The sequence below is a fragment of the Nycticebus coucang genome, chromosome 2 (assembly GCF_027406575.1).
Source record: "Nycticebus coucang isolate mNycCou1 chromosome 2, mNycCou1.pri, whole genome shotgun sequence".
Classification (NCBI taxonomy): Eukaryota; Metazoa; Chordata; class Mammalia; order Primates; family Lorisidae; genus Nycticebus; species Nycticebus coucang.
The window spans coordinates 78,397,450-78,424,500 of NC_069781.1; the positions used below are offsets into that span (position 1 = coordinate 78,397,450).

General features: G+C 40.8%; 1 protein-coding gene and 1 pseudogene across 4 annotated transcripts in view; both read right to left on the reverse strand.

Moving 5' to 3' along the window:
* Nucleotides 1-27,051, reverse strand: part of KANK1 (KN motif and ankyrin repeat domains 1) — a 217,061-nt gene that overhangs the window by 104,283 nt on the left and 85,727 nt on the right. The window lies entirely within an intron of this gene.
* Nucleotides 2,075-2,685, reverse strand: LOC128597331 (high mobility group protein B1-like; annotated as a pseudogene).

Sequence of the window (27,051 nt, forward strand, 5' to 3'; positions counted from 1 at the left end):
AGCCCCTAGGCAACCACAGTGACCCAGATTAGACTGCTTCCTAGTCCGTCTACATCTCATGACACAACAGAGTAACAAAAGCTCTAAAAGCAGACTGTGGCTGGACACCCCTAGCTCAATGGTTACAGCGCCGGCCCCATGCACGGGGTGGCAGGTTCAAACCCAGCCAGGGCCTACGAAGCATATAAAAGCAGACTGCATTGTAAAAAGACCCTCAACCTATAAGCATGGAAAAATTTTTATGGAAAACAAACTTTATGCAGTCTTCTTTCCTTCCTAAGAGATCCCCAAGGCAAACAAAAGCCTTCTGGTGGAGCATTTGGATTTCTTTATCTCCTGTGTCTGGATGGCACTGTTAACTGGCAAAGGCACAGTTCACGTGAGAAGGCCAACAGCAAGATGCCACATGGAGCAGTCGGGGATTCATGAACGAGCCAGTGAGGAAACAGGGCTGGGCCTTTTTGGTAGGTTCTGCCTAGGAGATGGGAGGGCAACATGTGCTCTTGTTGAGAGGAAAGGAAAAGGGAAATCACCACTGGCTGGAGGTGAAAGGAAGGAATGGATTATTATGGAGTTTCAGATTTTTATTTTTAAATCTGGCTAAAGAACAGAGTAGATATACCAGTAATAAATGACTGAGGTCTAAAGCCTTTTCAGTTGTGTGCATTTTTCTCCCCCAGTAATAGGCCACAGTTCAGAAACCTCTGTGTGGACAGAGACTCTCTGCTGGTAATGACGACTCGAGAATTTCCACACTTGCCAAGTCAGTATTACCTGGAACTCAAACCTGACTCAGTGCGCGTGAAGTCTTTGCTCACTACCGTTTTACTACAGTCAGTAATGCTTCATAAAGCTCAAGCTTAATGATGTAACTTCAGCAGAGCTAATATAAATAGCTCAAAATTATTGATTTATCTGTGGGTGCAATTACTAACCATTCAGCCTAACAACATGTTACATGACCGCTGTCCATTGCCAGCGAATCTTTATCAGATGAGGCCCCAAAGCAAAACTTTTAGCTTAATATATCAGATGCCCCAGAGGGTCAGGTGGACTTCAGGTAAGAAGTCTGAAAACAGAGGAGATATTGGATTAAATACCTTAGATTTCTGGTTATTAGACAGTTAAAAGCATTTTTTTTTTAAATCAAAAAATTGTATTTACTTAGAAGCATTCAGAATGTCAACAAACAACTGCAACTATTCTTTTGCAATTAGAATGGTATTCAGTTAACACAGCAGTTCTCAACCTGTGGGTCACGACCCCTTTGTAACAATGAAAATACATCCTGCATATCAGATATTTACATTACGATTCATAACAGTAGCAAAATTACAGTTATAAAGTAGCAATGAAAATAATTTTATGGTTGGGGGTCACTGCAACATGAGGAACTGTATTAAAGGGTAGTGGCATTAGGAAGGTTGAGAACCACTGAGTTAACAGAACAACAATTTTTTTTTTTTTTTTTGAGACAGAGTCTCACTTTTTCACCCTCAGTACAGTGCTGTGGAATCATAGCTCACAGCAACCTCAAACTCTTGGGCTCAAGTGATTCTTTTGCCTCAGCCTCTCGAGTAGCTGGGACTACAGGTTTCTGCCACAATGCCCGGCTATTTTTAGAGTCAGGGTCTTACTCTTGCTCAGTCTGGTCTCGAACCTGTGAGCTCAGGGCAATCCACCTGCCTCAGCCTCCCAAGTGCTAAGGTTACAGATGTGAGCCACTGCACCTGGCCTAGAACAACAATTATTTCATATAAGCTGCCTCAGGGACAACTGAAAATGAAAAAACTACTTGCTATGTACCAAGAAGAACCTGCTTTAAATTTCCATGCCAATTTACAACCCCGCTACTGTACCAGGCAAGGTTAGTGGCTACTGAAAATACCACCAGGACAGGGCTATCTAAAGACACATTCGGTGGTGTGTTAATTACACAAAAAAATGACACCGTACAGTTTAAAAACAAATCTCACACAGCCTTACATTTCAATTTTTTTCTTTAAAAGAAGTGAGTTGTGTACAGGGGGGTTAAATGCTTTACAGACAAGAAAAAAACTGTGCTAGAACCAGGTTATCCATCATCATCATCCTCTTCGTCCTCCTCATCTTCCTCCTCTTCCTTCTTTCTCTTGCATTTTTCAGCCTTGACGACTCCCTTTTTCGCTACATCAGGCTTTTCTTTAGCTCGGTATGCAGCAATATCCTTTTCGTATTTTTCCTTCAGTTTTGCAGTCTTCTTTTCATCAGGCTGCATGTCATCCGCAGCAGTGTTATTCCACTTCTCCCCCAGCTTCTTTGCAACATCACCAGTGGATAGGCCAGGATGTTCTCCTTTGATTTTGGGGCGATACTCAGAACAGAACAAGAAAAAGGCCGAAGGTCTCTCGGGTGCACTGGGATCCTTGAACTTCTTTTTTGTTTCCCCTTCAGGGGGGGATAAAGGTTTTCATTTGTCTTTAATAACAGGCCTTGCCTGCCTTTGCCAGATTTTCAAATTTTCCTTTCTCTTTAGCAGACATGGTCTTCCACCTCTCTGAGCACTTCTTAGAAAACTCTGAGAAGTTGACTGAAGCATCTGGGTACTTCTTCTTGAGCTCCTCCTGACAAGTTTGCACAAAGAATGCATGTGATGACATTTTGCCTCTCGGCTTCTCGGGAGCTCCTTTGCCCATGTTTAGTTGTTTTTCCTCAGTGGGGCACAGAGTGGCCTAGTGCCCGTCCAGCTCTCACTTGCCCCGGCGCTGTCTCTACGGAGCTCAATGTACTACAGTGGCTGTCTCTGAAAGCATTTTGACAGTTTAGTCCTAAAGCATTTTGACAGTTTAGTCCTTATTCTCTAATAAGATGGGAGATCTTATTAGAGAATTTGAACAAAGAGGCTTAACTGTGGTTAATCAAATGATGACTGATTTCCAATTTGGAATTTGATCAAATCAATTAGCGAACTGGTACCAAAACTTTGGTCAAGAGTAAAATTGTTAAGAGGGCTATAGTCACTGAAAACAGAGGTGCTAAATTCTATTCTGTCCTACTTTAACTTTTAAAAGTTTTATATGTGTGTGTGTGTATATATATTTATTTATTTATGTGTATATAGATAGATAGATATAGGTTTGTTTGGTTTTTTGGTTTTTTTTTTGGCAAAGGATTAGCTGTTCACCTTGGTCCGTGAAAGCAGGCTTGTCTTAGATGATGGGTTGTTAGGAGTTAATGTCCCATCCAAGACAGGCTGAAAAAGGAATGAGAGGGCGGCGCCTGTGGCTCAGTGAGTAGGGCGCCGGCCCCATATACCAAGGGTGGCGGGTTCAAGCCCAGCCCCAGCCAAACTGCAACAAAAAAATAGCTGGGCACTGTGGCGGGCGCCTGTGGTCCCAGGTACTCGGGAGGCTGAGGCAAGAGACTCGCCTAAGCCCAGGAGTTGGAGGTTGCTGTGAGGTATGTGACGCCACTGCACTTTAGTGAGGGCAATAAGGTGGGACTCTGTCACTATTAAAAAAAAAAAAAGGAATGGGAAACAGTGAGTGGCAAGGAGAAACAGAGAGGGCATTCCGGAAGACACCAGTGTGCCTGAACAGTATGTTGGCCTGCCTAGACCTGAAGTAGACAGCTGAGAGTGCAACAAAAGAATTTAAACCAATAAATACACTTGGAAAAACAATCCCATCCATGGAGGCGTTTCAAGTATTTTAAAATTATAGCAATTTGTCAATATTTTAATAAGGGAATATATTATATATGAAACCCTTGAAAATTACAGTAAGGCTGACTTAAGAAACTGTGTTCTGTAGTCTGTATACACCCATGAATCAAAGATAACATTACCTGTGAATCATCACGGTATCTTTATCCCTAGCTGAATGCTGGAAAGCTGTTATGATTATATACGCTTTATATATATTATATATAGATCATTTGATTCTAAAGAATGACAGATTCAGTTATGCTGAACTAATGTCAGCTCTTCTTTGGGTAAATACTCAAGTGTTTTTAAAAGATAAAGCAAACGGGCCAAACAAATCTGACAATATGCAAAGGAACAGTTATGGACAGCACTTGTCCTGAGGGAGAAGTTGCTACCATGTCACCTTGTCCCCGATGCTTCAGCCTTAATTTAATACTACTTTGTTCTTTCTCAATCCCTCTCCCACCCGACTAGATAAATTCAACAGTCCAATGCTTCTAAGTACCATATGGCTTTAAAAGTTACATTTCAGTTTTTGTCCCACATAGGATGGGGGGCGGGGGGTGCAGAAAAGTTACAAAGTATTCTTGAAGCACTATTAAGATCCTTCTCCAAAATTCAAAAGCACTGTAAATCTTCCCTATTCCTTTGTGACAGTAATTAGTTCTGAAGCAAGAACTGAAGATTGAGCCCTACAAGGAAGCTTTCACCTGACCTGAGTCTGCTTTAAAGAGAGAGGCTTGCAATTAGTCATGACCATTTTTCCTCCTCAGGGTACTACCGGTTTTCAACAACAGATACTGAATTTAAGTCCAGAAAATGTTAAGTCTGCATTTAGAAACATTTTCTTAAGTCACAAGGTACCTGAATAAGCAAAGGTTGGTCAAGACCTCCTACTGCTCTGTTTAAGGTGCCAGATGAGTTTGTTCAAACTAATCAGAGCAGTCGATTATACTTGGGATAATATGGTAGAGCCAATTTTGCCTCAGGACAGACATCAGACATCTTTTCTCCAGGAATAAGAGGAGAAAACACTCCCTCTCCACCCCAGTGCACAAGCTTGCTTACTGAACTGAAGCATCGCTTCTCAGATGGCTAATTTGAATGTTGTAGTTTTACAAAACTGAGCAAACTCTAACATTCATCACCATTTAAAAAATAAATGTCTACTGAATGTGTGAAGCAGTGAACCAGGTACCTAGGAGTGAATACAATCTGTGCTTAAAAGGAATTATGTCCTGACAAATATTTTGACAAGGAAACAAACTCTATTTCTTGACTTTTAATATGTGATCTGGAACTGAGAACGCTGTACTTCTTTCTCAATGAATGCCACAGTTTTACATCACATGGGGTCTAATTTGTGTATTTTGTTCTTGAGAATATTGTGCTTTACCCAAAGAAAGCGGATTTCACGAACAGTATGAGACACGATCTTCAGGAAGACACCTGGTGTACAAGGAGGATTACCGTAGAAGGCAGGTGGGCCAAACTTATGTCTTTGGTGACTGCCCATACATCTGGACAGCGATCCCATAAATACTACAGACTAACAGCATCCAGGATTCATTTCGTCCTGCACTCTGCCCACGCCCTCTTTCAGTGAAATATTCCATTCTATAAATAGGCATTTTCATTTTTACAAAGTAGATAATCTTAAAAGGAGCCTAGTCCTGTGAGAAAACTGAGCAGCAAAAGGGAACGCAGAACAAGCAGCTCAAAGTGTGAGCATCAGGAACTGGCCTGCTTATCTGAGCTTCTGCCAAGGGAGATAGGTGCAGAGTGGCAGCCTATCTGCCTAGGCTAACGGTGGGAAAATTTCAGCTCCGGAAGTAATTTTTCCTACCAGCCCATTTGGTGTGCTTCCTCCCAGAGCCAGATGAAAGAAGAGACACTCACTAGCACCTCACCACCATCAAGCAGCTACAAAGGTGACACCGGGGTCTGCCTGCCAGGCTGCCTTCCGGATCGGATGCATTAAAGCTGCAGGGTCTCAAACCTCCTTGGCCAGAGAGCTTAAGTAACTACTTCCCAAGCTAAACAGATAAACCCACGTGAATGGGGGCTCTCATTTTTTGAGAAAATTAGTCAGGAAATAAAACCTACTATATCAGACATTTGCCACCCCTCATTTGTTCTCCCTCATCCTTTTCCTGATTCCGTTTATCTTGTGAAGACAAAAGACATGTCTGGTTTTGAAAAATAAATGTTGAACAACAAAACCAAGAAGTGACAGTTGGAGAATACAGATTGTTAAAAGACATTTAAGCCATTGTTCAATGGAGTTAACACAGTAAAATAACTTTAAAGACAGTTCAGATATTCATAAACTCATTAGACTTTAGTAGACATAATAGTAGATTCCTTGAAAGAATGAAAAAAAAACTCAACTGACTTACCCTTCACTTATGGTATTATATTATAAAAACCAAATGAAAATTATCGTAAGACTGTTAATCTCCCAGGGCAGGGACTAAATTTTAGACATGTGATAGATGATATCACTATTCAGCAAAACGTCCTGCTTTCTTCCCAGGGAGATTATACACATGTATCCCGACACCATCAAACGTGTATGTGGCCACTGACTTGTTTGGGCCAATGAAATGTTAGCAGAAATGCCACATATCCCTCCCAGGAGGAAGTTTAAGAGCTACTAGCAAGGAATGTCACCTTGCTCTCCCCTCTGCTATGATGAGGAGCTATGATGTAAACAGAGGGCACTCCACCCCCATGCTGAGGTCAATACTGAGCGGACTGCCGCTGACCCACAATGGACATGGAGCCTGAGTGAGAAATCAGGGTTTCTTGTTGAAAGCCACTGAGATGTGGGGTCATGTGTTAATAGAATAATTATATCTTGACTGACACTGAGTCTTTTAAGTGGGGCATTTAATAAAGCTTGGATGCACAGATGATACAAAGTATTCAGAAATTCCAATGAGATTGGAATGTGAAATCTGGCAGGTGTTAAGTGAATATAAACTAAATATTTATTTACAGGGTATAGAGACAAGCAGCTTTTAGGTTAAATGACAGCTGGGAGAAGTGACAAACAGAGGTTTTTATAAATTAAAGATCTAAGGTATGCAGTTTGATACAATTTAAGCAGTCCCTAAAGCGTCTAGTCTAGCAATCAGCACAACACCTGCCATCTGTAATCCAAGCTGCACCGGACAAGAGTTGACAGAATATCACCTAAATCCTGAGGCGTCACTGAACTAGCTGCCAAAACAACTTCACTCTACTTCTTGTATGAGGTCTGACCATTAAGTTTGTAAACTCATCCTAAAAAAATGCTATGTACTTCACTGCTGAGTATGTCTATGGTCACCTATGGCACTCATGGCAGCACCTCGTCCAGGGGTCCTCAAACTTTTTAAACAGGGGGCGAGTTCACTGTCCCCCAGCATGTTGGAGGGCCAGATTATAGTTAAAAAAAAAAAAAAAAACTATGAACAAATTCCTATACACTGCACATATCTTATTTTGAAGTAAAAAAACAAAACGGTAACAAATACAATCACATCGCCTCCTGTGGCCCGTGGGCCGTAGTTTGAGGACCCCTGACCTAGTCCATTCTTCAAAGCAATTTTGGAACTTTCTTTGAATGACTGTCAGAACATCGTCATACGGTACACAAAACATGCAACAACAGTGAAAGCCCTTCAGCCAGACACCACCCCACATCCACACATGGACACAAACACAGCTGGGAGATGTTGATACGTAACTTTTATAAAACCATACCAAGTTGTTGGTACAGCACTGCTGACATAAGTGCAGTGACAAGTTCATGAACTCGGACGGTCATTCCAGAAAGGGTTTCAAAATTGTTTTGAAGGGTGGACTAGGTGCAGGCATCCGTGCGCAGCTTCCCAAGGGCAGTAGTTAAAAGGTGACCATCGGGATATTCAGCAGTGATGTACACAGCACTTTTTCTAAGACGAGTTTGAGAACTTAATTGTTAAATCTCATGTTTTAGATATATCTTGCGATGAGGCAGTTCTAGGGGTTAGATAACAGTTAAAAGTCCAATAACCCAAACAGGTAAACAAGTTCTCAAGTTCACCCACACCTGAAAATTTTATCACGTTCACTGACACCCTTTAGCATTAAACAACATTTCTGTATTGAGCTTTAGCGGGTGATGTGCCAGGGCTGAAGCTGGGTGGGAAGGTGACACTGGGATGGTAAGCTCAGAAGAGTCCCTGCTGATCCTCAATATAGGAAACCTTCCTTAGGCTTTGGTGTCTGAAGAAGCTTATCTGGGCAGGCAAATGGCATCCACTCACGTGCTGAATACATATACTATTATCTGGCACTGGCTCTGGATCTCGGCACACGGAGGACCAAAGGGAGGCCATCATTTTCCGCCTGGACTCAGCAGTTGTTTTCTCTGTTTTCTTTCATTCCTCATGGGTCTTTTTTTTTTTTTTTTTTTTGTAGAGACAGAGTCTCACTTTATGGCCCTCGGTAGAGTGCCGTGGCCTCACACAGCTCACAGCAACCTCCGACTCCTGGGCTGAAGCGATTCTCTTGCCTCAGCCTCCCGAGTAGCTGGGACTACAGGCGCCCGCCACAACACCCAGCTATTTTTTGGTTTGCAGTTCAGCCGGGGCTGGGTTTGAACCCGCCACCCCGGGTATATGGGGCCGGCGCCCTACTCACTGAGCCACAGGCGCCGCCCCATTCCTCATGCGTCTTTATGTAAGTCAGGTATCACCAGACATCTCCTCTACCACCATCTTCTGTCTTAACATGTCCAAGGGAATGTATAACACACTTGTAATGTCTTGGACATATTTCATGGTAATCTAACCTACTTCCAGAAGCTGCTATTAACAGTACTAACACAAAGACCGACTAGGGAAAGTAAGTTCAAAACACACCGATTAATCAAATCTTTACCTAGAGGATATATTATGGGACTGGCCATGTGCCCTGGTATGAGAACAAATGGGTACACAGCAGCTCAAATAGCTTTTTAAGTGTAGTTACTGAGAAATGAAAAAGAGAAAGGAAACAAAATTACTCCTCCTCTTCTCAACTGGCACAATTTGCAAACCATCACAAGTGAGGCTTCCTCCACCCAAGGAAAACTTTTGTAGGAGGCTAAAAAAGGGAAGTCTAGCAAAAAAGAAGAGTGTATGATACCAAATGGACTAAAAGAACACAAGATACAATGCATTCCCCCAAGTTGTCTATTAAGAATGTCCATTTCTTGTTACAGATCAAGAAAATGATAGAAAAGTTCACATAATAAATAAATAAATAATTATAACTTTCAAGGAAAGTTATTTTAAAAGGGAGGAGGGTAAAGCAGGGTGGAGAATGGATTACTGTGACATGAAATAGTGGCCACAGATAATAGATACAAGAAAAAGTGTACAACGAGGTTATGTTAAAAGTATACCATAAAATTTTATGTGTATAATTTTCTATTATGTAAAAACTGTGTTCATGCAGAAGAGATCACAATCAGAATATATAAATAAATACAAATAAACAGAAGGTTAAGGCAATGGGTTGTGGGTTTTTTGTCATATAAAGTAGATTAATATACATTTTTAAAAAGATTATACTCACTGAATTCCACAAGCCCCAGTAACTTATACCAAAACCTCTAGTCAGCAGGTCTCGACACGGGGCAGTGACACCCCGGCTCCAGAGGCATATGGAAGTGTTTGGGATGCTACTGGGCAGTCACAACCGAGGGGCACTCCTGACATTTAGCTGGCAACGGCAGGGGGCACAGAACCCCCTGCAACATACCGGCGACTCTACTGTTGAGAAACTGTCAGGGAATAGGATGATAATCAATTTTTCTAAGACTTATCAAGTGCTGCTCAAGCTACACTATAAAAATCTTAAGATGCAACCAAACACCATTAACATATCATGTGATTTAAAAATATAGCTATATTTTTTGCTTAAAATAATTGAAAAAGTACATTATCTCTCTTCAAAGATGCCAATGGGTAGGTAGAAGCTTTGACAGGAAGAGAGAAAATGACCTCATTTCCTGAGAGAAGTTAATATTGTTGTCATGGATAGAAACAATAACTAAGCAAACACTGATGGTATAAAAATCATCTCCACTTGGGCAGCACCTGTGGCTCAAAGGAGTAGGGCACCAGCCCCATATACCAGAGTTCAAACCCTGGTCCAAAAAAAAAAAATAAAAATAAAAATAAATCATCTCCACTTACTAAACACATTTGTGGACCTTGTCAATAACATTATCCCACAGTTGGTTTGTGAAATATACATATACACACACACACACATACATACATATATTTTTAACTAAATCGTAACTGTGTACATTAATGCATTTATGGGGTACTCTTTATCAGTAACTCCTACTCTGATCTGAAAGTTCAAAGAGAAAGAAGCAAGGGAAAGTGGCTGGAAACCCTGCAATCACTGTCATGACCAAGAAAGAGCTCAGCACACTGTGGCAGATTTGCTCCTTGTGAAAAATAGCCCTCCAGTGCCGCCCAATACTGCCGGAGATGCTCATAGCTGCTATATACAGCACCTTCTCCCCGGCCTCAAATGGAAAATACTGTTTCACGTAGGGTGTAGAAGTGAAATGCCGTATGTTCAAATGGCTTTCCTACTTGCGTGCGTTTTCAGAGCTGTGATCATAAAGGCTAGCGATACTGCCATCTAGTGAACACAGTCCTTTTTACAACAGAAAGTCAAAAACTGGAGAGCTCATCAGCCTCTATTTTTTTTTTTTTTTTTTTGTAGAGACAGAGTCTCACTTTATGGTCCTCAGTAGAGTGCCATGGCCTCACACGGCTCACAGCAACCTCCAACTCCTGGGCTTAAGCGATTCTCTTGCCTCAGCCTCCCCAGTAGCTGGGACTACAGGCGCCCGCCACAACGCACGGCTATTTTTTGGTTGCAGTTCAGCCGGGGCCAGGTTTGAACCCACCATCCTCGGTATATGGGGCCGGCGCCTTACCGACTGAGCCACAGGCGTCACCCATGAGCCTCTATTTTTAAAGGAGAGTTCAGGAAGTACGAACATCCTAGTTTTAATGTTATTTGAATAATCACTTATTTTACACTGAGAAGGAGAAACAAGTAACGGGAAGTTTGCACGGGAATTACCAAAACCTCAAAAATAAGCACAATTGCGGCATATAAGCAACTTCTATTTTCCTGTAAAGGACAGAGTATCCTATGTCCAGCAGCAGCTGTCGTAGCTGCACTTGAGATCATCAGGGTGCTGTGTCCACCTTCCCTGTACATGAGTACTTGTGTTCTTCCCGAGCTGCTAGGTAAAGGAATCTTATGAGTCCCTGTGAACTGCGTACCTGGTCACACTTCCTTCTGAGTCTTGGCTGCTAGGGAGCACAGAGCCAAATTAGTGGCCTATTTCCAGCATATTAAACACACGCTTTATTGCACATTGCTAGAACACACACGCTTTATTGCACATTGCCCCTTCTTGCTATTTTCCCTGTCTCAATATCTTCATTCACTGATTTTTAATTTTATTTTGTATGATCTCCTAAGCCACCATGAATTCTTTTTCTACAACAAGACTGTATAAGCAAAACACATTAGGATTGGGCAGCGCCTATGGCTCAAAGGGGTAGGGCGACAGCCCCATATGCCAGAGGTGGCGGGTTCAAACCCAGCCCTGGCCATAAACTGCAAAAACAAACAACAAAAAAAAAAAATTAGTATTATTTGCTGCATGTATGATGCTCCTGCTGGGATCCTGATCAGATAACCATAGGCACATGGCTGGCAAATACCACAGGCAATGGTGATTCCTGTGTCAGGCGACTCTTAGGCTATCTTTCTACTTGTTAAGTCTACGTTAGCAGAGCTGCTACTGGTCTAAACTAGGGTTCAAACTAGTGTCACCATCAAAGGTATTACTCAGTTATAATTGCTGCCTTTTTCAGATTCCAGGATGGCCCCGAAGACATCTGGCGTAAATTCCTGCAGCGTCTTCACATGAAGGAACTGCTTCTTTACTTCTTATTCCACAAATGCATTGTTTGTTTCTATGCTCTGTCCCATTTTTAGACCTAGTAAACCCATGTATTCTAAAATTTTTTATACAAAAGTCTTTTTTCAAATAGAATGGCTTATTCAAAGGCAGAACATAAACTGTTAGCCAAAAAGTCCTGAAAATAACAATACTGAAATCCTGAAGGCTCTCCCTCAAAAATGCGGGAGATATGGGATCCCCTTATCACCACTCCAGCACCAGCATGATTCTGCGAGCAGTGGGGCCCACGTACGGCCAAACAGCATTCAATCGTGTTTAGGTGAGACGCCCAGCCAGAGTTCATCACTGGGGCACCTCAGCCTTCGTGTTGAAATTCCCTTCCTTATCGCTAGTAATTGGCTATTTAAAAAATACGCATTGCAAAAATCACACTCTCAACAATCCTACACCCAAGGAGCCACAACACTTGCTCTGTGTACTTTCTCCAGAACTGCCAGAAGCACAACACAATGGGTAGTTTCCTATTAGCAAAGTACGGCGTAGGAATGAGGGGGTTGGCATGGGAGATACTATGGGTAATAAGTGCACTTATTAGGCAAATGAAGCAGATTTTATTTTTAAAGGTATTTTCAGATGTATAAGGCATAGGCACAGAAGAGTTAGACGGTTGAAGTAAAAAAGATAACTGAAACATTACTGGGAAGATAAACTACCAAAAATGCCTGGGAAACGCAACAATATCATCTGAAGGTCGGATAATTAACATCCAATGTTCTGAATTTTATACATACTCCTACGTAATCAGAGACCATTTTATTAAAAAGCAAAGTGAGGCCAGGCGTGGTGGCTCACACCTGTAGTCCCAGCGCTGTGGGAGGCTGAGGCGGGTGGATTACCTGAGCTCAGAGGTTTGAGACCGTATAAGCAACAGTGAGCCAGAGTAAGACCCCATCTCTGCTAACATCAAAGAGCTGGTCGTGGTGGGCGTCTATAATACTGGGGAGGCAACGGGAAAGAGCATCACCAGAGGAACAAGAAAATGAACAACAACAACAAAAAAAAAAAGAGTACTTCAGACGAAGAAGAATGAACAAGAAAGCTGAAATTAAAAATAAAAAAAAAAGCAAAGTGAAACACAATCCTTCATGGCTGCCTTGTTTGGCATCCAGTCACCTGAAAAGCTTGACGGGGGGGGTGGGGGTGGGGAGACATGGTCTCATGCTTTCTATTCCAATTTCAATCATCACTTGAGATCTCCACTCCTTCCCATCTGTGTCCTACACAGAACGCTGGCGCTACGTCTAGATACCCAGGTTTATAAATTGAAAACTAAGGCACAGAGTCAGTGCCAAACTGGGCCCAGTGAGCTGGACTCTTGGTTCAGTGATAACTGTCTGTGACTTACTGTAAGACTTCTTAGTTTGCCTGTTTTTAGGAGAGAGCTGTGGACTGGCCCAGTACTAGCAAATAGAACTCTGGGTGCTGATGGTGACACCACCAAAGGCCACAAACCACCAGGAGCTCAGGCCGACCTTCCCTTCTGCAGAGTGTTAAGGCAACCTCATTATAATCAGGCCAGAGGAATAAAGTGAGTGAGCACATGAAGAACACCGAAGACGCCTCCGTCAGAGGCTAAGAATTCAAAACAATCCAATAAAACCACCAGATGAGAGAACACCACTGCATTCTTCTTCAAGGGGCTCCTGCTAGAAGTTAACTGTCTATAAACATGGCAGTCTTATACACTGTCCTCTGTCCCTTTGCTCAGAGCCACAATTTCCAGAAAAATGGGGAAAACTACAAACTTGGTTTCTTCCTATGGGTCTCCAGAAGATAAAAATCAAACCTCAAAGATACTCAGGTTAAGATGTACAAGCCCAGAGCTGTGTCAATTTACCCCCTCAGCCTTTCAAGGCTAGCTATCCCTTCAGGGCCCGAAATACACAATTCCTCTCTTATCTATAAGGATTCTTCAGTGACCCTTAAACCCAGGAGAGCTAGGGCCTGCTGGTTACAGTTATCTCTTGATCAGAGTCAAGGGGGCATGGACATCACTTAACATTACCTGACACAGGAGGTTGTACTTTGTCAAACTAGCAGCTATATTAAACTGACACCGGACACCTCTACGTCTTGTTCAAAAAGAGAAGTGCTTGGGTTCCATTTTTAAATCACATAGCTAAACCACTATTTTACTTTTTCTTTTTTTTCTTTCTTTTTTGCAGTTTTTTTTGGCCAGGGCTGGATTTGAACCCGCCACCTCTGGCATATGGGGCTGGCGCCTTACTCCTTTGAGCCATAGGTGCCGTCCTTCATTTTACCTTTTCAACTACGCAGTGTATCATCATTACCTCCACATCGCTCCTCTCTTCTGAAATCTTTTCTCATTCTATTCATCGCCTGCTTAAGGTCTCGTCAGGGTTTACTTTAGAAGCCAGGATAGAAATCCAGAGAGAAATTTCTTTTTCCCATCTTATAGATTTTGGTACTATTTTAACTTATTAGGATAACTGTATTCCTTTTATAGTTCAGAGTATTTGGCAAGTATAAAGCATATAGACAAATCAAAAAATATTCATAATTTTAACCTAGTTTTCTTGTAAATTTATCTGAAGGAAATAGGTCTTATAGTCGGAAGATTTCACTGCAATGGTAACTAAAGTAGCAATGAGTTACATACAATCTACATTTTTAACATTAGAAATATAGTTTATAGATCCTTGTAATGTGATTATTTATCATTATAATTGTAAAGCCTTTATAAATGAGGAGAAAACTCACATCTTAAGTTGAAGTAGCATTTCAAATAAAAATTAAACCACATAAAACGTAAATTAAATACATAAGAAAGTTTTTTTTGTTAAGACAGGGTCCCACGCTATGCCCCTGAGCAGAGTGCAGTGGGCGTGGTAGCTCACCACAACCTCAGACTTGGGCTGCAGGCACCCCGCTGCCTCAGCCTCGGGAAGCCGCTGGGATTACAGGCGCTCGCCGGGGCACCCGGCTGGGTTTTTCCATTTTTTTCATGAGTCAGGGTCTCACTGTCGCTCATGCGAGTCTCGAACTCCTGAGCTCAAGCGATTCTCCCTCCTCAGCCTCCCACAGTGCTGGGATTACAGGCGTGAGCCACCGCACCCAGCATAAAGTTTTTTTTAATGAATATAAGAATGGTGGGTTTTTATTTTTTGTTTTTGGAGACAAAGTCTCACTCTGTTGCCCTGGGTAGAGTGTCACAGTGTCATTATAGCTCATAGCAACCTCAAATTCTTGGACTCAAGTGATCCTCTTGCCTCAGCCTCCTGGTAGGTAGCTGGGACTACAGGAGCTCTCCACAATGCCCAGCTAGTTTTCCCATTTTTAGTGGAGATGGGGGTCTCACTCTTGCATAGGCTGGTCTGGAACTCCTGAACTAAGCCAACCCCCTGCCTCAGTCTCCCAGATGCTAGGATTACAGGCATGAACCACCACACCTGGCCAAGAATGATAAAATTTATAGGTCAGCTGAAAACATTTTTGTTAATTTTCTTTAAGAAATAAACATAAAAATACTTGCTAACCCAGGGTCTGAGAAAAATTTTGCCATGGTTTTAAACCAAGATTTTGTTCAAACTAAGTTAACCTCTCCTTTATTTAGAGTTAACTTTATTAGAATTTATAAGCTTTCCTAATTTTATGGAGGTCCACTAAAGGAAACAAAAGAAGTACCAACAGATTAAAAGGTAAAATATGTACTGAATCTACTTAAAACAGACTTAAGCTAACTATCAAGTTTAAGGAATTCCCAAAGAATTTACAAACAAATCCATTTAACTTGCAAGCAATAAACTTATCAAATGCTTTCTAAATTAAAATACTGTAGTAGCATCCTAACAACACTACCACAATTCTCAGTTTAACAGCATAGTAAATTATTCTAGTCAAAGCCAACTGCTAATTGTGGACAGTCTTTTTTTTTAATTGACTAATTTTCTGAAAGGTTAAGGGTCAAGTTTTCGTCCCTTTGGACTCTCAGTACATGAGGATTTCTGGTGATCTTAAAGGGCTTACATCCCCATGGGGAGCTGGGCAAGACCAGAATATAGGAGGCCAGCTGTGATCTTGAAACCTAACCAGAAGCGTGAGTGCATGCCCATGTGTTATTTCCCATGCTTCCATCCAAGAAAGTACTGTATTGAAGCAAAGTGTATGAACGTGTCTGTTATGCACATCACCATGGCCTTATCCCACTCAGAGTCTTAGCACTGGCTTGGTTCACCTCCCTTGGATACAATCTAGACCAGGCGTCCTCAAACTGCGGCCCACGGGCCACATGAAGCGGTGTGAATTGTATTTGTTCCCGTTTTGTTTTTTACAAAATAAGATATGTGCAGTGTGCATAGGAATTTGTTCATAGTTTTGTTTTTTTTTTTTTAACTATAGTCCAGTCCTCCAATGGTCTAAGGGACAGTGAACTGGCCCCGTTTAAAAAGTTTGAGGATGCCTGATAGACCATCAAGTGGGGTGGAGGTTCTTAAGTACCTTTCTGAGTTGGCTTCAACTAGGCAGCTTCTCAGGTGTGGTTCATCAACCACACCCTGGTAACTGAAAACCTTTGTGAACAATTTTTCCATTCTGTTTCTCCCTTTGGTTTGATGAGAGATGGACTGATCAAATCAGCCTCGGTGATGACTGCACTATTCAAGATGCAGAGGAAGTCAGAGATAGCCCTTCACCTACTCTCAGGGTTCCCACCTACAATTACCCTAAAGTTAAACATGGTCATCTCACATGCTCTAAAAACAAGGACTTTTTTTTCCTATTAGTCCTCTAAGAATACACAAACATTAATGAAGGAAAACTGGCCTATTGTTCAGGTAGAATGTGACTCACATGAAATGAAGTCATTATCATTGCAATTCTGGAAGTTTTATACATTTTCCTTCAGAGATTCCCTGGTATTAGATAAATTACACACACACACACACACACAAATTTTCACAAGGAAGAACAAATGTTTCAATACACACAGCAGGCAAAGGTTCTACTAGGAACATGGAAGGTTGCTAAGATGCTTCCATAAGAACAGCCTGATTTTAATACCACACCCATGTCAAGGTTTTTTCTTTGTCCAAAATCCTTGCCACCCCACTGTGATATTCCCTCTGTGCACAATAAGTTAGGAGAACGACGAAGAGGTTCTTAACAGCCCTGGCAACAAATTTTTCTAGAACTCTGTTGCTGGGTTGGACGAAGAGAACAAGGCTGTCCCTCCCGGCCTGGGGTGAGGCACACGAGCAGGTCTAAGCAGCTGATCCTGGAGCCAGGTGGGAGCAGGAATCTGCACAAGAACCAACAAGCCCACAGGAGAGCTGCCCAGTGGAACCTGTGTTTAGCAGGCGCAGCCATCTGTTTTCAAGTGCATTTTGATATGCCAGATTCAACCTTAGTGCCATTCTAATGACCCAACAGCACGCAAAGGAATTAAAGAAGGTGAAATAGGGTCTTTCCAGTCTTGGACCCTGTTACAAAGAATGACCCATGAAAACTCAGAATTCAAGTCCCAGCCCTGAAGTTTCCCTTGGTGTAAAAGCCTTTAAAACAAAAGTGAACAACTACATCTCATTAGCTGCTTCTTAGTTTTTAAAGCAACTCAGTAGCCTGCCTTACCTCATTCCAACCTTCTGAGAGCAGGGAGGGGCTTCGTCATATGAAAGCACAGACTTATACTACATCTTTTATTTTCTAAAAATGTATTTCTTAAAATCATATATATTATATATCTAAATTCTATTTTATATATGTAGGTGTACATATATATAAAAATTTGTGTGTGTATATATAATCAATGCTATATAGGAGGAAAGCGCTATAGTTTTTCTTCACCTATACTCTTTCAAAGAAGAAAAATATGTTAATATTGACTTGACAAAATTGGCTGAGTGGTAAAACCCAGGACCAGAATTGAGTATGTGGCAGAGTTTAATCACCACCTGTTCTAATGGGAAGGGAGTCAGTACACAGGGCCGCAGGAATGCACGGACCTGGCATTCCCCTCAAATGCCACCTGGTTTATGCAGACTATTTAGTCCCATCACCACTCTTTCCCCCATCCTAGTCACTGCCCAACCCACAATGAAGTTAGTGCTCACCAGATCTTCATCCACTTAACACAGTTGTACACCATTCTGGACACGGCAACTCTCCTGAGCAAGTTGCTCGTTTCCCTATATTCCAAAGCACTAAGGGAGACTGGCCCCCAGAGGAGGTCTCCACCCCTGTCTCTTTCTTTCCCTTGCCACTGTCCTCAGCATCACTAGTCTGGACCAGCCTGTTCAGAATTTCCTGGGTAAGTTTGATAAGGTTTCATTTTTTTAAACCCAGAATTTTACTATGGGGCATGGTATTCACAACCATTCATCACACGAACATTAGTGGAAAACTGGATGGAATGCTAATATGGCCTGCTGTTTAATTAGAAGTATCATACCAATTTAAATCCCTTGATTTTGATAATTATGCTATGGTTATGTAAGATCTTAACATTGGGGAAACTGACTAAGAGCACATGTGGACTCTGCAGTATCTTTGCAATACTTCTCTAAATCGAACATTTCAAAACAAAAAGCTTCAAAAAACTGGTGGAAGAGGAAAGCAACTGCGGCTTCCATCTGGCTTACTTTTCCTGAGACATTTTACAAAAGCATTTCTCTCTTCTTAATTATGGAAAAACACAGAAAGGTTATGAGACTCAGACACACAGACTGTCACGATGACCTTCCTCAAAACTGAGTATAGTCTGCCTTCCGGGGTGTGGCTAAACTTTTCAGTTAACCCCGAACAGAACAAAGCCTTTAAATTGAGAACGTGTTAGTAAATTCCAAAATCAGTCTTTCTTGGTGCCAAAGAAGAGAACCCTAAGTGTTCACAGTATCTGTCACCAGCAGAAGCTCCTTTGGCATAAAGGCCAAAGCTATTTGAGAGTGACTGCCAGCAACCAGTGGAGGGATAAGGAAAGATGTGTTGGGAGTAGGATGAGGTGTGTGGAGGGTCAGAGAGCAAGAGCCCAAGAAGCTCTTATGTTCTACCAGCTCCTTCTTCACCTAACAACATTACGTTGGGCAACAATGCATTTAAAAACACCCTGTTAAAACTGCTCACGCACATATTCAAAAGGATCTTTTTGTTTATATTCTATTTAGATTATTATATATATTGTGTGGGAATTAAAGCAGTTTGACATGCCCCTCTTTTCTTTCTTTCCAAGCTTTTAATTACTATGATTCTCTTAGTAACAGGTGGTACCATCTCTGACCACAGCAACAGACTCTTTTGAAAAGAAAGGGGAGGAGATTTCCTACTGTTCGTCAAAGGACAGTATGTGCTATAATGAATATTATTCAGCCTTAGAAAGGAATGACATTCTGGCACATGTTAAAACATGGATAAACCTTGAAGATATTATGCTAAGTAAAATAAGCCGGTCACAAACGACAGACATTGTATGATTCCACTTACATGAGGTATCTAAAGTTGTAAAAATCACAGAGACAGCTGCTGGGGGAGAGGGAAATAAAGAGCTGTTGTTTAATGGGTCTGGAGATTTTCTTCAAGATGAAATGAGTTCTGGACACTGGGAACACAAAGTAAATAACATGACCACATTGTGCACTTTACAACAGCTAAGACAGTAAAAATTTTTTACAGGTATTTTAATACAATTAAAAATTTGAACAAAAAATGTAAAGGTCATACATGCATATGTTTTACCTTAGCAAATCTCATTACCTTTTTTTTTTTTTTTTTGGCCAGAGCTGGGTTTGAACCCACCACCTTTGGCATATGGGGCCTGTGCCCCACTCCTTTGAACTACAGGTACCACCCACCAAATCTCATTACCTTAAGAATTACACTCACACAGGTACACACCGACCTACGTACAAGATACTGATGTAGGTACAAAATTGTTACTGTTACATTGTTTATAATAGAAAAACAATGAAAATACACTGATTGCTCACTAAAAGAAAATTGCTGAACAATATATAGTACATCTTCATGATTGGCTACTCTGCAGCCCTTACGAGGAGCCAGATAAACTGAGATGTACTGACAGAGAAAGATGCTCATACTCAACAATTAAGTAAAAATAAATAAGAAGTGAAAATGTAGACCAAGTATATTATGACTCTCCCCACAGGAAGTATATTTGTACATATATTAGTAAAAAATGTACAGAAGACTGTATATCAAACTTCACAGGGGCGACCCTAAGGGAGAGGTGGGCCCATGTAGAGGGAGAGACATTGAGGTTCTTAGTTTGATTTTTTAATTAACCAGTAGAGATTTTTTTAAAACTAAAACTATATACAAAGTTATATTTCTATATACCAAAAATAAAAAATCCAAAAAGGACACCAAGAATAAACAATCCAAAAAGGAAATCAAGAGAACAATTCCATTCACAATTGCATATAAAGAATGAAATACCTATATTAACCTTGACGGAGTTGAAAAACATTCTACTTAGTGAAGTATCACGAGAATGGAAAAGCAAGTATCCAATGTACTAAATTCTAATATGAAACCAGTAGATGAACAAATACATGGCCACACAAGAGAAAAACACAATTACATTCAAGTGAGGGGAGAAAGGGGGAGGAGGGGGGTCTGGTGTGCTCTTAACAGGCACAATGTAAGGGTACGTGGCACACCTCCTGGGCTAGGGACACAACTACAACTTGGATTTTACCTAACAAATGCAAACAATGTAATTGAATCGTCTGTACCTCATATTAATCGGAAATTAAAAAAGGAAAAAAATGCCTAAGAATAAATTTAATATAGGAGACAAAACGATTTATACACTGAAAATTAAAAAACATTGCTGAAAGATTAAATAAAACCTAAATAAATGGAAAGACATCCCACATTCATGAATTAGACATTTTAATATTGTCAAATGACAGTTCTATTCCAAATTACCTGCAGATTTAATGCATTCTCTATCAAAATTCCAACAACCCTTTTTATAGAAATGAAAAAACAGATCTTTGAATTCACGTGAAACTAGGGGGTCCAAGTGGCCAAAACAACACTGAAAAAGAAGAAAAAAGTTGGAAGACTAACACTTCCGAATTTCAAAACATACTACAAAGAAAGCTACAGTAATCGAAAAAAAGGGTGGTACTGACAAAAGGATAGACATACAGACAATTGGAATAGAGTCCAGAAATAAACCCTGACATGTTTGGCCAATTGATTTTTAACAAAGGTGCAAAGAATGTTCAATGAGGAAAGACAGTCTCTTCAACAAATGGTGCTGGGAAAACAGGATTATCTACATGCAAAAGAATGAAGTTGCACCCCTACCCCACACCCCAGGAAAACGTAACTCAAAATGAATTAACAACTTAAATATAAGAGAGAAAAACACAACACTTTCAGAATATAGGGATACATCTTTATGACTCTGATTACACAATGGAGTCTCACACCTAACACCAAAAACATGGGCAAAAAAGAAAATACCAGCTGGACCTCAAAGTCAAAAACTTGTACGTCAAAAGACATCAAGAAAATAAAAAAGAAAACCTAAAAAAAAGGAAGAAAATATTTGCAAGTCATATATCCAATAAGGTTCTAGTGTCCAGAATATAGAAAGAACTCTTACAATTCAACAACAAAAAGACAATATAACTAAAAAAATGGGTAAAGGACTTGAATAGACATTTCTCCAAAGACATGAAGGCCTAATTAGCACATACGATGATCAATATCATAGTCATTAGGGAAATACAAATCAAAACCACAATGAAAATCCACTTCATACCTATAAAGATGGCTACAATATAAAAGGAAGGAACACAACAAGTAATGGCGATGATATGGAGAAACTGGGATTCTGTGCTTTGCTGGTGGGAATGGAAATGGTTCAGCCCCTGTGAAAACAGTTTAGCTATTTCTCACAAAAGTTAAGCAGAATTACTATATGACCAAGAAATTATACCTCTAGGTATATACCCAAAAGAATCCAAAAGAGGGGCTCAGGTACTTACACACCCATGTTCATAGCAGCATTACTTACAACAGTCAAAAGGTGGAGGAAATCAACTATTCATCAACAGATGAATGGATAAACAAATCATGGCATATCCTTATAATGGAATATTACTCAGCCATAAAATGACTAATACGTGCTCCAACATGGATGAACTTCAAAAACACGCTAGGTGAAAGAAACCAGACGCAAAAGCTCACATGTTGTATGATACCATTTATTTTGTAAGACATAGCCAGAATTGGTAAATTCACGGAGACGGAAAGCAGATTACGGATTGTGAGGGACTGGGTGAAGCTAAGGAGTTAAAGGCACAGAGTTTTCTACTGTGGGGATGAAAATGTTTTGGAATTGGGGCGGCGCCTGTGGCTCAAAGGAGTAGGGCACTGGCCCCATATGCCGGACGTGGTGGGTTCAAACCCAGCCCTGGCCAAAAACTGCAAAAAAAAAAAAGAAAAAAGAAAATGTTTTGGAACTATGCAGAAATGGCAGGTGTACAATATTGTCAATGTACTAAATACCATGAACTATTATTTTTTTAAATTGTTAATTTTTATGTCTTATGTATTTCACCTCATTATACATAATGTTTTTAAAACAAATGCGTAGCTAAGACCAGAGCACCAGTCCCCTTGTTGTTACTTTATTACAGAATAGTGACAGCAGCACCAGTATCAATGGGCATCTTCTGCACTCAGCTGCCTCTCTGTGGAACACAAGATAATGGACTATTGGCAGGGGAATACTTGAAACCAGGGATTATAAACAACCATTTGTTCTGCGGCAGCGAAATGACGTGCTGCTGGAGAAACACAGCCTCCTCGTTCAGCTTGACATAAGGGCTGAGAGGCAGTCAGCTTTGGCTGCTTTTAGTTCCTTTTCGATCCAAACATAATCTACACGGATGTTTATCCAAATTTCTACGTCCTCCTTTACAGGTGAGGAAAATGAACCATACTGCTTCCAGAACTCATACAGGACTGTGGGTAGGAACTTCAGAAATATTTACTGACTTGGTATCCCTCATTCAAAAATCCAAAATGCTACGAAATCTGAAACTTTTTAAGTGTCAACATGACACCACAAGCGGAAAATTCCACACCTGGCCTCATGTGACAGGTCACAGTTAAAACATAGCGTAAACTCTGTTTCCTGCACAAAATTATTTAAAACGTTATATAATATTACCTTCAGGCTTTGTGTATAAGGTGTATATGAAACATAAGGGAATTTCAAGTTTAGACTTAGGTCCTGTCCTCAAAAGATTATCTTGTTATATACACGCAAATATTTCCAAATCAAAAACACATTGAATCCCTAACACTTCTGATCCCCAGTGTTTGGATAAGGGATACTTAGCCCATAAAAACTGTTGGTTACCTTTTTACCAAGCTTTAGAAAGTAACAATTCCCCTATTCTCTCATCATAAATCTTCTCATGAAAAGGCAAGCAGGAGTATACCCTAACCCCCAGCAGTCTTCCTTTGCAGACTCTTCCTCAGATTCTTGTCCTGTTTGTGATGGTGAAGCTGGGGCTGCGATGTTCACGCAGAGGCATTAGTCTCCCCTTCAGGGTGCTGTCACAGCAACAGAAATTCACACCAAAACAAGCACTGTCCTTTTAGCCACTTATTTTCTGGCCCATGGGAGTATCTCTTAGTTATCCTTTCTTTCAACAGGTACCAATCATCCTATTTTATTATTTTCTTTTTTAAGATACAGCATCTTGTTCTGGTACCAGGCTGGAGTACAGTGGCACAATCAGCCTCCCAAGTAGCTGGAACTATAGGCACATGTCACCATGCCCAGCTAATTTTTTAATTTTAATTTTTTTGGTAGAGATGGAGTCTTAGGCTCTCATGACATTGCTCACGCTGGTTTCAAACTCTTGATCTCAAGCAATCCTCCTGCTCCACCTCCCTAAGTGGTGGGATTACAAGTGTGAGCCACCATACCTGTACCCAACTGTAATTTATTTGTTTTGGCCATTTCAATGTAATTATTCAGATAAGAGAATGTCAAAAATCAAAAAGCAGTTTCAAAACGTATTAAAATTGAATTGTTTCTATAATTCAAAAGGGTAACATGAAGCAACCATATCTCAAAAATTCCTTGTTTATAAAAAAAGGTCATAATTGGTACAAAGTGGCTAAATCCAAAGAATTTATGTTAAAGGAGGCTGGAAGAGAAGGGACAGGGAATCTACACTGTCCAGATTTTTAGACTCCGTTTTTAAAAACTTTTCCTCATTTAAATGTCATTATTAAAAATTACTAATGCTCCTTTAGAATTTTCTAGAAACTAACAGTTGGAATCTCATTCAATATTTTTAAACATTTGAAAACATCTATACTTGTGAATTTGAGTCTAGGGAATGAAAGAAAAAACTTCATGAATTCTCTACTTCATTTCACAGTGCTTTAAGACATTTTACAACATACAATCTCAAGCTTATTAACAATTTAAGATTTTTAGAGTGTTTCTGGCTCCCTTTAGCTCTTGGCAGGGCTGGTTCTCATCTTGGAATGAAAACTCTATATTAAGGTAGAGGATTTAGAGACTTACAAAGTCAAAAAGAAATCATAACTCCTGCATTTTTAATCATCCATCCTTCTGGTGTATATGATTTACCCCATAATTCCCACCAGAAAATGAAGAAAGTTTTGAAGAACGAGTTATTCTCAATGTAAATCTCCAGCCAGCCTCTGTCAATCATGTTGGCCTTTCCCCCTAGTTAGCCTTTCTCCACCTCCTGCCTGAAAACTACACTACTATTTAATTACTTTGTGACTTCACATTTTATTAGGAGGCAGAAAAACATAAAGAACTAAAACAAGGAGACAAGCCCATTGCCATAAATTGTCCCCTTAAGCAATGAAACTTGCCTCTCTAGTGTAATAAGGTGGGCACTGTGGAAAACCCCGACAAGTGCAATTCTGGGTAAGTCCAGAGGCCCCATCACTTACAGCAGACCTTATAGTTCTCTGGACTGCAGTGCCATAGATCAGAGCCACGGCAGTCAGCAGCCTGCTTTCCAAAGCCAGTGTGAAGGGCACGGCCCAGGGAGTCACTTTGCACCCTCACTCACCCCAAACCTGTCTTCTGTTCTCATGAGGGAAAAGGGAGAGAGAATGAGGAGAGACAACGTGATGAAGATCTGTATAACCTGACGGCACCTCATCTGCTATCTCCATTCTCTAGAAACCCAGTGGTTTGTTATTACCCAGGGAAAACATTTCAGCTCAATGTTCGCCCTCACGAACTCAGAAGAATTCACTCCGGTCCCACCTCTCTGGCTTCCCTTTCACACCCATTTCTTCCTCAGGAGTGAGATGGAAATCACTGGCCGATTAGACCACATTCTTGAATGTTCTCAAATCCCTGCCCTCTGGAATAGTCTATCTAATGATTTACACAAAATGAACCCCCCAAATTACTTAGAACTTGGTGTTTAAAGTCCTCAGAAAACGTTATTAGGTAACTTCTTCAAGATGGGGCCAGACAAAAAAACAAAGGCTGCAAGTGTTTTTAAAATCCACTGATGTGTACCAAAAAGTGGGTTTATGATATTGTTCAGAGAAACCAAGCAAGTATCGTGACGGGAGTTGGGGGGCAATGTATGAAGATCTAACAGGTTCACTAAGCATAAAAAAGATCTGGAAGGATCCACAATAAATTCCACAGTGTTTATTATCAAGGGTGGGACTACAGGGTAGTTTCAAGGATCCATTTCACCCTGTATAAATGCTTTATGGTTTAAATATGTGACAACAGGCACATACTGCTTTGGTCAGTAATTTTAATTGTAAAGGAATTAAAATATGGGAAAGAATAGTGACCTGTACTTCCAAACCAAAAATTAGAAGACATCATCTACCAAAGCATCTTTGTTCCACATCTAGATGCTAGAGGCAGTTTTAGGAAAAGTAATTTAGTCACTGGAATATTAAAGTTTCTGACATTCTGGCCTGGGCAATTAAAAGGAGAAAGAAAAAGATTGTTAATGTTTCTAGGCTTCAATGGTTTACACAAATGGCAGCTAGAATTACTGAAAACAAAATTGTCTAAAACATCTAGCAGGGGCTTGGCACCCGTAGCTCAGCGGTTAGGGCGCTGGCCACATACACCGAGGCAGGCGGGTTCAAACCCAGCCCGGGCCTTCTTAAACAACAATGACAACTACAACAAACAACAAAAAATAGCAGGGGGTTGTGGCAGCCACCTGTAGTCCCAGCTACTTGGGAAGCTCAGGCAAGAGAATCACTTAAGCCTGAGAGTTTGAGGTTGCTGTGAGCTGTGATGCCACAGCATTCTACCGAGGGCAATGTAGGGAGACGCTGTCTCAAAAAAAAAAAAAAAATCTGGCAGGTTTAGGAGTATTAGATACTGAGCAAATGGTACAAGTCCCTACTTCAGTCACATTATGTGTGTTTCCTTCCTCTCAGAAGCGAGGCCATGGTCAGGGCCCCCGGAATTGTCCTTCTCAGTACTGTACCTGCCCACTCACTAGAGGAATTGGGTTCAAGTCAATGAACAGTTTCTGCATCTACTTTCTCTACCCAAGGAGAGAAAAACAAACAAAAGCAACAACAATTGCATACTAGTAAAAGCTCAAAGGGTGTGTGTGACCATGCATATGCACATGTTCCAAGCAAAGGGACAGCACCTGCAGAATCCCACCAGGGTCAGGAAGGGGGTGGAGTTGAGAGGAGGCCAGTGGGGCTGGAACATAGTGTTCCAGGGTGAGTGGCAAGAGGTGGGTCAGGCAAAGCCAGATCACGCTGGGTCCTGCAGGCCTCAGTAGAGAGAATGTCACGATGGGCTCAGGCAGGGTTGTGCCAAGATGTGATCACACTTGAAAAAGATTACAACGTGAAGATCAGGCAGTGGGGAACAAACACCAAGTCATTCTTGCTTCCTAGTTACTCTATATGGAAGCCACAGAAAAAGATTTGACTACCCAAAACTAAATATACATTTTAAGGTGGTATATAAAATTCAAGGGCAAACAACAAAACAATTAATACTTTTTTTATAATAAAAGATATCTTAAAATAAAAAACACTCTCCCAATCAAAAATGAAAACAACAAATGCCCTCTGGAGAAATGGACAAAAGACATGAACAGAAAATTCACAAATGAAGAAATGTAAATGGCATATGAAAAATGTTCATCTGTCCATAAAACTGGATATGGTTTTTGGTGGTTTTTAAATTTCACTATCCAATGTTAAGAAGGTATGAGAGGCTCAGCGGTTAGGGTGCCGGCCACATGCCCTGGGTCTGGTGGGTCCAAACCCAGCCCGGGCCGGTTAAACAACAACAACAACAACAACAAAATAGCTAAGC